General features: G+C 41.7%; 2 pseudogenes; one reads left to right on the top strand and one right to left on the bottom strand.

The window, feature by feature from the left end:
* Nucleotides 1–2,667: 2,667 nt before the first annotated feature.
* LOC137989978 (uncharacterized) lies at nucleotides 2,668–5,461 on the top strand (annotated as a pseudogene).
* Nucleotides 5,462–6,368: 907 nt separating this feature from the next.
* Nucleotides 6,369–9,987, bottom strand: LOC137989977 (uncharacterized; annotated as a pseudogene).
* Between the last annotated feature and the right edge of the window lie 13 nt (nucleotides 9,988–10,000).

Below are 10,000 nucleotides of genomic sequence, written 5' to 3'. Positions count from 1 at the left end.
AAGAAGGACACGATTACTGAATAATTTTCTGAGAACCTTCTGCACGACGCATGGTTTGGAAACTGCTTTGGTGGCGGCAAATATGAAAAATATTTTACTTGCTCATAGACGCCCGAAAACGGACGGGCAAATTCGAGAACGTGCGCTCCATTTCCAATCCACCTGCCAATAGGTTCCGCTAAGGAATGATTCTCAAGTACATTATCATAAGCCTTAACGTTCTGGTGTAAGCCACCAACGAAGAAACGATCGGAAACTGTCAATTTCAAAGCTTTTAAACTCAAGAGACACGCTCGACGAGAGGACATCCCTCCAATCAACAGCCTCTGTCACTCGCACCCTGGTCGGGAACCCCGTTCATATCCACCCAAGTTGCACAGTGTCTCCATTTGATTCCTATAATCTGATTCTGGAACTCTACCCAGTTACTTGCTTGCTCCGGAAACCCGTCTTTTGAGACCATTGTCCTTCGCTTACGACCCACCATCTAAATAAAAAAGGGGGGAGAGTTTAAATAGGGATTTCACCTATTCCAATCGATTGATAATTGTACCCGGGCTCCGGACCAAGAGAGAGCGCCTTCAGCACGCCTGAGAGCAGGACGTCAGGTGGCTACCTAGATAAACGGTAAACCAACAGGAGTCACTCACCCTGATCAATAGCACAAATAATCCAAGGGACATTTCAAAAACCACAGAAAAACCCTCATGGGACTTTGTATCCAAAAACACCTTACCAAAGGCAAAATCCCAAAGGTGTTATTAATGCACATTAACGCAAAGAGAATTCACTCCACAAACCTAACCAGTATGATCAGTACAATTCCGCCGCATTATCAGAAGACGTCCGAATTGGCAACGCAGGCAAACCCGAGACGTTATTATTATAATAACCACCACACAGGCAGACCACAGAAGCATAAATGATTAAAATAAAGCTCCGCCATCTCGGCGAGCCACACTGGAATATAACAATACAAAAAATTCAAACACGCAAACAAAGCACGCCGGCATCACCAGAACAAAGAATTTCGCCACTCAGGCAGAATGTTAAAAGTCAATAGTTGCACACTCCGACGACACATCTGGATGCCACTATCAACCTCATTACTAACCAAGCTTTTACAATAGGACAAGAATGATAAAAGTCAACAGTTGCACACTCCGACGATACGTCTGGATAGCACTGTCAACCGCACTAGTAGCAAAGCTTGTACAATAGGACAAGAATGTTAAAAGTCAACAGCTGCACACTCCAACGATACATCTGGATGCCACTATCAACCTCATTAGTAACCAAGCTTTTACAATAAGACAAGAATGTTAAAAGTCCATAGTTGCGCACTCCGATGATACGTCTGGATGCCACTGTCAGCCGCATTGGTAACCAAGCTTTTACAATAAGACAAGAATGTTAAAAGCCAAAAGTTGCACACTCCGACGATACGTCTGAATGCCACTGTCAACCTCAATAGTAACCAAGCTTTTACAATAAGACAAGAATTTTAAAAGCCAATAGTTGCACACTCCGGTGATACGTCTGGATGCCACTGTCAGCCGCATTGGTAAGCAAGCTTTTAAAATAATACAAGAATGTTAAAAGTCAATAGTTGCACACTCCGACGATACGTCTGGATGCCACTATCAACCTTATTAGTAACCAAGCTTTTACAATAAGAAAAGAATGTTAAAAGTCAATAGTTGCACACTCCGTCGATACGTCTGGATGCCACTGTCAACCTCATTAGTAAACAAGCTTTTACAATAAGACAAGAATGTTAAAAGTCAACAGCTGCACATTCCAACGATACATCTGGATGCCACTGTCAACCTCATTAGGACCCAAGCTTTTACAATAAGACAAGAATAGTTGCACACTCCGACGATACGTCTGGATGCCACTGTCAGCCGCATTGGTAACCAAGCTTTTACAATAAGACAAGAATGTTAAAAGTCAATAGTTGCACACTTCGATGATAAGTCTGGATTCCACTATCAACCCCATTAGAAACCAAGCTTTTACAATAAGACAAGAATGTTAAAAGTCAATAGTTGCACATTCCGACGACACATCTGGATGCCACTATCAACCTTATTAGTAACCAAGCTTTTACAATAGGACAAGAATGCTAAAAGTCAATAGGTGCACACTCCGACGATACGTCTGGATGCCACTATCAACCTCATAAGTAACGAAGCTTTTACAATAGGACAACAATGTTAAACATCGCGCATTGGCAGGGAGCTTCCTTGAATAACAAATGAAAAAAGCCCTATGCTAACTCCGAGGAAAAGCGATCTTTCACGGAAAAATTCAGCCTTTAATAGTTTCCCCATACAGAAAATGCCTCAAAATAGGCCAACTGCGAGTAAAATTTCCAACCTGTTCTACTGCTGTTAAAAGCTCGAAAAATGTCTCATTATTTACGGCAAGGTCTCATCTTCGAAAGCCGTATGCTAACTTTTACGAAAGTAAACGAGGTAGCCCCAAAATTCGCATAACGTGAGCGCAGGTAGCCGGTTTTGGGCCGCTTTCTCTTTTGTGGGACTGTCTGAACTCATTAATTGATTTTAATTTTCGTGCGGACCCCTCACGAAAGTCCCGAATGTGTCGCCGCATTCTGGGCGATGACCTGATTTTTACGTGACGTCACAGTACTTTCGAAATATGGACGTTCGCCATATTTGTGCCCCTCGAAGTGTGAAATTATATGGAAATGTAAGCCTTCTCTGGGTATTTCTTGCGTTTTTTGAGCTGTTTTGCGGATTTGGTATGGATTTATCCCCGGAAATTGAGGAAGAAGAAATAAAGAAGTTTAGCAGCAAGATTCCTGTGCTTTCAGAGTATGCCACGGCCTTGGAAAGCCATGTAAAGCTGCGATACCTAAAGAACATTTCGGTTGTGGGTATTGACCCTTTAATTATCCCATGTGAGGAGTTCAATCCGGAATGTTTGCCACCAATCGAACTCCGATTTATTTGGTTACCTAGTTCTTCAGACAAGCTACTACACGAACGACCAGTTCAAGAATTATAGGAGTCTAGAAGCGTATAATCAAGTTGTGTCAGGGTTTTTGACTTCAGTAAGTGGAAAGATAATTTCCAGAAAGTACGTTGTTGCAGCTAAAGTGCAACATTCGCAGCGGATGAACGATCCACTCGTGAATGTATGGATTATAACTGAGAGTGAAAGTGCAATAATTTCTGCTCACTGTTCAGGTTGTAAAGCTGGACTAGGCGAATCATAATCGCATGTCGCCAGCGCCATGATGTACATCGAATGCTGGGCACGAATCAATGGAAAGATGGCATGCACACAACTGAAATGCTCATGGCTCCTGCCAACTTACGTGAATGAGGTAACCTATGACAGAGTTAGGGATATTGACTTTACCTTTGCGAAAATGCTCAAAGAAAACCTTGACATTAAAATTGACTCCCTCGATCAAAACAAAGCGGCTTCTCGCGAAAGTTAACCAAATTTTCACGCACAAACTGCTATTCCTTCGCAACTGGCTTCAACAGAGAAAAAGGAAGAAATTTCTGGCAGCACTTAATCTGTGTGAAATAAAACCTGTGGTGCTTAGTGTAATTGACCCATATGCTGAGCAGTTTGTTGTTAAAAGTCGGAATGTGCCAGTCCTATCAGATCTTTATGACCTGAACAATTTAGAACTTGATTATCCAGAATTGTTACAGAAGTGTGTAGGTGTCAAAATTATGTTGTCGGATGAGGACATTAAAGTAGTTGAACAGGACACAAGAGAACAAGGACTCTTTAGACATCGAGCAGGAAGAATCGGAGCCTCTGTAAGTGGTGCTGTCTATCACAGCAATATAGCATAACCTTCACAGTCAGTAATAAAGTCTGTTTGTTACCCACATCTGTATAAAGTTAACAGCAAGGCAATTGGACATGGCTGCAAATATGAAGAATATGCTATTAAGGCATACAAAACACATATGGAGAAAAGACATGTTAACATTCAAGTATCAAGATGTGGACTATTTATTGACAAGCCATATCCATTCCTGCATGCCACACCTGATTTCCTAACTTCTTGCGATTGTTGTGGGTTGGGATATGGTGAAGTAAAATGCCTTATTTGTATCCAAGATGGTGACTTTGACAAATATGTTCAAGAGAACAGCTCTTGTTTGGAAAAAGTCGATGGTACCTTTATGTTGAAAAGAAAACACAATTATTAATTCCAGGTACAGCAGCAGTTGTTTACTCTGCCAGAGAGAAAGTTTAATGACTTTGTTGTCTGTGCACACAGTCTTACCAAAACTTGAAGCATTTTGGAGAATTTGCATTCTTCCAGAGATCCTGGGGAGATGGTTTACAAGGAGGTGTGATGTGCTTACAAGTGTTCCTAATGACAATGGTATTTGCTTTTGCAGAGGCCAAAACAGTGAAAATGTGGTTTCTTGTAGTAATGTAGAATGCCCTTACGGAAAGTTTCACATCGCATGTTTATCTCTCAGTGAGGTGCCAACATTGAAATTATGGTACTGCCCGCACTGCTGTAGGCTACCACCGTTTAAGCAAAGCAGAAGGTCAATGAAAGGCAAGCAACCATCTGCAGTGAACCAGGCTGCCATGATGTGTAGCAGTATTTGCATTTGTAATACTAACGCAGCACCCACTGACAGACTACTAGAGTGCCATGGTACATCTTGTGAAAAGGGAAAGTTTTTTTCATTTGAGTTGTTTGGGGTTTAAAAGAATGCCAAACAATTCTAAGACAACATGGTAGTGTGAGTATTGCAGACCAAAACCAAATTCCAATTCAAAGTTTGTTGAACGTACCACTTCTACTTCTTCTGCTACCCATGCATCCCCAGTAACCCCAATGGCAACAGCTGTGACTGTGGCAAGTGATTCCAATAGTGACAGTGAAGATGAAATTTCCATCAGTAATGAAACAAGAGGCACTGTGGACAAATTTAGGGTCCTAGCAAACCTAGATGATTCAGACTATGACATTATTAATGATTCGTGTGGGTGACTCACCTGTGACATTGTTCAAGCAGAATTAAACCCATTGCTCGAATGCCTACAACGTCCAACCCTTGGACCCATACGAAACTTTGATGTAGTTTCAGGGGAATTTATCCAAATTCTCCATACAGGCAGTGATCACTGGGTGTGTGTTAGCTCTATAGGATGTTTGCCTGGGAAGGTACACCTTTATGACAGTTTATTTCATGATGTCATAAGCCAAGAGATAGAGGAGCAGACAAATGACTTGCTAGGTGGAAATTTGATTGAACTTCAATTTGTTCCAGTTCAGCAGCAGACTAATAACATTGACTGTGGGGTGTATGCAAGTGCCTTTGCTGTTTCTCTTGCTTTGGGGACAAATCCTAAGCATGTAACTTTTGACACTTCTAAAATGCGTCCACATTTAGCAGTCTGTCTCAAGGCACAAAAATTAAGCATGTTTCCTGTTTTTTAACTTTCTTTTTTATTCAGTGACTCAAACCACCTAGTAAAGTTGCTTACTGTATGTGGGCAAACAATTGGACTGAAATATAGCTAATTGTACATGTAAATATGCTTTGGTATCCAGAGCTCTGTTACTGTTCCAGGCCCAGTTCCTGGAAGGCATATTCGGCATGTACTAAAACCAGGAACACTGGAACACCCCGGAACACCGGAACACTCCGGAACACTAGAACACCCCGGAACACCAGAACACTCCGGAACACCCTGGAACACTACAACACCCCGGAACACCCTAGAACCTAAAACCCTCAATTTGGCTAACTCTAGGTCTACCCAGACCTTAAGTTGGTTTTTAGGTCTAGGTTTAGCCAAATTGAAGGTTTTGGGTTATTCCATGGTGTATCCGGGTGTTCTGGTGTTCCGGAATGTTCCCGTGTTCCTGGTTTTAGTACATGCCAGCATATTCCGAAATTAGACTAATGTAATTCACAGTATTATTTACCTTCCTATTAGTGTTCTACAGTAATGCTTTTTTGTTATCACAAGTGGATCTCTGAGTAAAGTCTCAAGACTATTTTTTTCTCGGTTTTCTCTCACGTGACACCGACCATGGCAACGGTTGTTATGTGCTAACCCCGCAAATGTAAACAAATCTAAGGTGCGAGTGCGTGAGTTCGAGATGGTTCTGTGTATTATGGTCGGTTGCGGGAGAAAAAGCGGGAAATAATAGTCATAAGCGGGAAATAAATAGTCATTTTACAAAACAAGACAAGAATGTTTTTACCCATGCAAGAGCATATAATGACAGAAAAACCCACCCATTAATATTACAACTTACCACTTATTTTTGCATACTAACAAATTTAAAGGGTAAAATATGGCTATGACCTCCAAATGATGACTAACAAAAGACAGGGCTAATCATAGGGTACTATTGGAGGACATAAATTCACAAGAGCAGAGCAAACCCTTTTAAGGGTTCAATTATAGGAACCTGGGAATCTGGTGGTTCATTAGCACTACCCTTAAGAAAGTCTGTTGGTAGGGTACCTTTTAAAATTGTGTATTTGTTACGCAGCAGCCCAATCACCCTTTCGACATGAATCCGCACGTTCGCAAATTCCTCTGGTCTTTTCGACATCTATTGGGTCTAGTTGTGCCTTCCCCTTAGCAAATGCTGGAATAGCAAGTTCAGCCTGTTTTAATCCCACGCTCTCACTGATGGTGAAGCCTCTGTCTGCCATGACCATGTCTCCTGGTAAAAGTTTGTTGAGAAATCCACAATTCTCAGTCAGAAACTTGTCAGAGGTTCTACCTCCCCATGCCTCAGAAACAAATGAAATAGATCCTTGAGGGGTGATGCCTATTAATACTCTTATGGTGTTATGATGTTTATAGTTACTAAATGTCTGTGCTCTTGCTAGTAAATTTGTTGGCTTTTCAATGAAAACCTCAAAGCAGTCGATGATCACAGTAACCTTGTTGCCAAAGGCATACCTGAAACACATTGGCATTGTTTTCCAGAGATTTTCTCTCTCTGGCCAGTAAACAAGCTGACACAACCTGTAGTCCATGGCAATTATCCATGCCCAGAAGATCCGTGAAACAGTTGCTACCGATACCAAGAAACGGTAGGCCAGATCCTGAAAAGGGACGTTGAGCCGCAGCTTTATCAAAACAATAATAAATTCCTGGAATGCATCCAATTTCTGGGTACATCGACTCACGCAGGGCGCCACGTGGTTCAATATTGAGACAAGAATTTGGTAGGATGGTAACCCCGTATAAAAGCGAACGTTATCATCTGATCTGAAATACTCTCTGTCCGGAGCTTGATAAGTTGGTCTGTAAAACATGTACGCGAACTCCTCGGTCTGTGTTTCGGCGTCTTTTAAAGGTTCTGGGACGCTGTCTTCGGCTTGGTTCTCAGCATCGCTTGTAGCACAACTAGTGGAACAAGTGGGCTCTGATAGCTCCATTTCAGGCGTATTGGCAATTGCAAGAGCAGTTTCTTCTTCAACATCTTCTGTTGAGGTACTTGCGTTTTAGCCTTTGTGAAGTGGATACCAACAATACGATCGCCACTCACATTTAGATGATTTCTCTTCTGGTCAACTTCGAGTTCTTGTCGTTCAATGGCGCGTTTCCTGCGTTCTTTCGCTCTTTCAGCCCTTTCTTCTGAAGCCTTCTGTTTTTGATCTTTCTGTTCGTCTGCCTTAAATTCCATTTTACCGAGATTTAAAGTTGGAACCTAATCTATATTGTGCCTGTCCCATGTAGCTGCAGGCTTCCCTGAAACGAAATGACGATCACAGACACGCTCGCTTTCAAGGATGTTCGCCACGACTCACCGCCGAAATCCATCGATTTCTTCTCTCCCGCGTCAATTCTTCCCACTCTTCGCCTTGATTTGTGATATTCTAGGGTATTTTACTTAATTTTGCCTTGTGAATCCCGCTTTTTCTTCCGCAACCGACCACAATACAGAGAACCATCTCTTTAACCGCGCACCAGTGGCTCAGTTGGTTGAGCGTCGGGCTGTCACGCGGGAGGTCGCGGGTTCGAACCCCGGCCGGATCAACACTCAGGATCTCAAAATAACTGAGGAGAAAGTGCTGCCTTTGTAATTTCGTCTGCAAATGGTTAGAGTTTCAAGTCTTCTCGGATAAGGACTATAAACCGTAGGTCCCGTCTCACGAATATCTTCTATGTTCCTAAGTGCCCTGTGGGACGTTAAAGAACCCAAGCACTATTCGAGAAGAGTAGGGGATAAAGTCCCCGGTGTTGCGGCTGTCCTGTTCTCTCTAGCAGAAGTGGCCGGCTTGGCGGTTGATGTCTCTAAAAAGGCTTGTGGTGTATGAGGCCACCTAAGCAGAAACAGCCACAAGTCAAAAAAGGACTTTGCCGAGTGCTGGAACATGTAGATGTAGAACTCACGCACTCGCGCCTTAGATTTGTTTACATTTGCGGGGCACAAAGATGGCGGATAACAACCGTTGCCATGGTCGGTGTCACGTGAGTGGAAACCGAGAATAGTTGCACACTCCGACGATACGTCTGGATGCTACTATCAACCTCATTAGTAACCAAGCTTTTACAATAAAACAAGAATAGTTACACACTCCGACGATAAGTCTGGATGCCACTGTCAACCTCATTAGTAACCAACCTTTTAACAATAAGACAAGAATAGTTGCACACTCCGACGATACGTCTGGATGCCACTGTCAACCTCATTAGTAACCAACCTTTTAACAATAAGACAAGAATAGTTGCACACTCCGACGATACGTCTGGATGCAACTGTCAACCTCATTAGTAACCAAGCTTTTACAATAGGACAAGAATGTTAAAAGTCGATAGTTGCACACTCCGATGATACGTCTGGATGCCACTGTCAACCTCATTAGTACCCAAGCTTTTACAATAAGACAAGAATAGTTGCGCACTCCGACGATACGTCTGTATGCCACTGTCAACCTCATCAGTAACTGAGCTTTCACAATAGGAAAGGGTAATTTTTTTAAAAGCGACAGTTGCACACTACGATGGTCTATATGGATCCTACTCTTAACATCACCAGTTCTAGCTGAAAACTGGTAATTAAGTTATGCAGAAGAAATTTAAAATATTGGAAGAGAATATTTCCCAATTTCATCAAGATTGGCCAGAATGCCACGTTTTGTGTGACCTAAACGCAATAATGATATTGACTGACTACATTCTACTTGTATTTACTTCCTACTAGATATACTAAAGCCTCAAATGATGGAAATTTGACTGACGTTTATATTATTGTCAAAAGAAAGTCACAAGTCTTAGGCTCAAGCTACACGTAATGTGTTTCAAAATGTCATTGATAATGATTTAAATCCTGCAAAGCCACACATCTATGAATAATTACATTCTGGAGAGCCACATAGCAATAAGTATTTAGAAAGAAAGCTTCAATTTTACTTTCACACACATGACTTCGACATTGTGTTTTCCAATTTCTGTTTGTTCAGAAGTAGTATTTCGCATAAACCATGTGCAATTCATAAAGCTGGATACTGTTCAGTTCTTCTTCGAGTAAAAACTCCACATCATCACGAATTCCAGTTGATCTAGAAAAAAGGGCAATAAGCAAGTCTTAGCCACGTTTTTTTCAGGGGTGTTGATATCTTTACTTTGGCAATCCTTCATGTTCGGAGACGTAGTACATTGATTAGGCATTGAATCGTCAATGAACAATAAGCTTAGGAAATAAAATATGAAAGTCTGTTGCTTTCATCAAAATAACAATGTTCGCAAGACTTGAAAAAAACGTTTACAAGGCTCCTAATGTGAAATAAGCTGTCTGGATCATGAAAATCTATCGCGAACAAACATTTTCAGCGAAAAATAAACATCAGACACTTCTTTTCGAATTGTCCTTTCATTTTGCCTTTGACTTTGCCCCAGTTTTACGTGACAACAAATGGCTCGATTGAAACTTACCTTACTTGAACAGCTGTCCAGTGGGGTTAGTAAGACGCAGCCAGTATCATTGTCCATTTGATATGAGATG

This window comes from Montipora foliosa, unplaced genomic scaffold (genome assembly GCF_036669935.1).
Source record: "Montipora foliosa isolate CH-2021 unplaced genomic scaffold, ASM3666993v2 scaffold_483, whole genome shotgun sequence".
Taxonomy (NCBI): domain Eukaryota; kingdom Metazoa; phylum Cnidaria; class Anthozoa; order Scleractinia; family Acroporidae; genus Montipora; species Montipora foliosa.
Note: the sequence above shows the minus strand (reverse complement) of the source record. Positions and strands in the feature narration are given on the sequence as shown.